The sequence below is a fragment of the Vulpes lagopus genome, chromosome 4, assembly GCF_018345385.1.
Source record: "Vulpes lagopus strain Blue_001 chromosome 4, ASM1834538v1, whole genome shotgun sequence".
NCBI lineage: Eukaryota > Metazoa > Chordata > Mammalia > Carnivora > Canidae > Vulpes > Vulpes lagopus.
Window position 1 is genome coordinate 145,769,816 of NC_054827.1, and position 2,868 is coordinate 145,772,683.

The following is a 2,868-nucleotide window of genomic DNA, read 5'->3' on the forward strand; positions in this document are numbered from 1 at the left end:
GATGACATGATGGGTAAAAGGGACCCAGTGGAATACCTGGAACCTACTAGGTGTCGAATCTATGACAGCTACTCTTCCCCGCACCGTTATTATCATGCCATGGTGGGAGGTCAGAGACCAGAATCCAGCCCTGAGAGAAGGTGCTGGGGGTGGGGTGGGGGTGGGGGAGTCAGGCAAATCAGCAGTGTATCCAGGGGCAGGACCCACATCCTAAAAGAAAAGACAGAACCAGGTGAGTTCTGGAAGGTGGATCTTTGTGCTAAGCAACAAGGCTGCAGAGTGTGTGTGTCCATCTGTCCGACCGTCCATCCATCCCACAGAATGTTTCCAAGCACATCTCATGGGCCTGGCACTGAGTATAAAGTGATGAACAAAACAAACCTAGCTCTGATCCCATGAAGCTCACAGGTGGAGAGGATGGACAACAGTAAACACAGAAGAAAATAAATCTGTCATCACATATTGAGAAAATCATCGTGAATGTGACGTACGGGGTGCTGTGCTAGAGAACACTTGGGGAGAAAACTTGGGAATATCAAGGAAGTCCTGTCTGAAGCGGTGAGGTGACACTTAAAACAGACTCAAAGGATAAGAAGCCAGCCCGGGGAAGGAGGTGGGCAGAGTGAAGGGAGACCTGTCCCGCGCAGAGCTGTGCAGGAGGCCACCTGATAGCAGATCTTGCTGGTACGTGAGAGCTCACCTGCAAGCCCTCAACCCAAGAGAGACTGAAAGGTGGCGAGTGACTCTCCCTGCCTCATTGGTTTGGAGACTGGGGCCCTGGGGTCAGGAGGAGATAGCACATCAAAAACTAAGATTCCAGTAGGGACGGATGAGTTGCCATCCAGATTCTCCCCGAATTCTTCATGAGGTGCCTTGAAGGAAAGGGTTGAGCCTGGGTCTGGGTCTGGGGAACCTGATGGGGATGGGCCACCCAGTGAACTCCAGTCAGTCTGTTTTCCAAAGCCCCCAAAAAAGCACTGCTGCTATTTACATGTAAATGTAAATCGAGCCTCCTTCAACCAGCGGGCCTGTGTAAACTTGTGTTTAATGTCAGGTTTATATTAATATTTGCATTAACAAGATTGATCGTTTACATAACAATGCATATGTACCGTCTGGGCTAGGTTTGGGTTTACACACATTTGCATAATGTTTACAGATTGATTGATTAGACAAACTGTGCATAAATCCAAGTAAACTACTCGTTGTTTGTTTATTTTTTCTATTGGGGCTGGGTAGCCTATATCTTAATAAGTGGGCTGACCTGAACCTCAGTCCTCTACTATAACCTTCACAGAAGACTTAATAGTTTTGAAAAGTAATTGTTGCTGAAAAAGAGAGATGAACTCAGTGGGGCTATTTTGTCCTCTAGGCTCCTGCATTGAGTGGTAAGGAGGACCCAGGCTGTAAACCATGCTCTAGCGGAGATACAACCAGGCCATAGGCAGAAAAGAATAGGATTCAAGACCCCTTCTGCCTTTGCCAGGGTGGGAGAGTTTCTTAAAGATGGTCAAGTCTGGCAGGGACCTTGATGGGGCATCTGCACAGCTGCTACCCGTGGATCCGGAGAAGCCAGGGGACAGTGCAGCCTCCCTTTATACATTCAGCACCTCCATCTGGCTGAAGAATGATCTGGGTACTTAGTCCCCAAGCCCAAGCAGAGGAAAGCCTGGAAACGGAGAGTAGAAGAGATTTTAGAAGAGAAAGGTACCATTGCAGGAAGAGATTAAAATCAACTAATTTTTAAAATCAACTATTTTTCAGGGACCTCTGTGAGTCCCATAATTACTTCCTCCACATTTGTGGCACATAGTCTACAGGGATCGTGCACAGCCCTGATCGTCCGTTCCAATTCATTCCCACCGCACAAAGGGTACTGCGCCACTCAAGTGTGCCCCATGGATCTCTGGAGATGGTGGAAATAAACAAAGACCAACCAGATCAGAATAAGCAAAGGGTATTTACCCCTAGTCTGCTATTAGCAAAGGGGTCGGCCACCATCACGTGCATTTCAGCAGAGACTCAGAGGCAGCCAGGGGAGTGGGAAAGCTTCATAGTGGGAGGAGGGAAGGCTTCACATAGGTCCCGACTGGAGGCTGGTGGCCTAAGCTAGAGGTGCACTAACAGGAAGGGGAGCATCCCTCTGTGACGGGTTTGGCTCTCTCTGGTCAGTATCTTAAGTTGGAAGTGAGTTCACATGTTAGGGAAGCTGCCAGCTATTAATCAAGCCCTGGTCATTTTGGGTCAGAAGTTATTGTTTAGTTCCTGGATTGGTTAGCAGCCTGACTTCCTACAGGAATGACTTTAATAGACTGACTTCTGGGCCTGGTTATTAGAGATAAGGGTTTGGTTTCCTGGGGAGGCTGCTGGAGGTTGTGGGTCAGAGTTCTATTTTTATATATGGTCCGGCCATTGTGTGTTTGTATATTCAATGATCTCGAGATACAGGTACCTTATCAAATAAGTAGCATTGTTTTCTATGTGTGTGTGTGTTTAGTTCACTAAACAGCATCGGGCATAAATCTCTCAGTGTTCTTACCTTTTTCACCCAAAATGGTGAGTCAAGGGTAGATGTGGGTGGTTGTATGTGTAGAGTACGTTGCACCTACGGCTGCATATGCTCCATTGTATACGTCGATCAGGTTGTACTTTCCCCTTTTACATCAAGTTACATTGAGTATCCACCATCCCTGACAATGCTGAGATCAAGCTCCTCGTGTGTGTTCACTGAGGAAACAGTGTGCCAGTGTCCCCTGTTCCTACACTCAGTGCAGGAAAGCTGAGTCATAAGACATGTGCTCCTTTGTTTCAGTATCACTGGGCTGTTCTCAGACGGGTTATAAAATTTATATCCTATCAATGATGCAT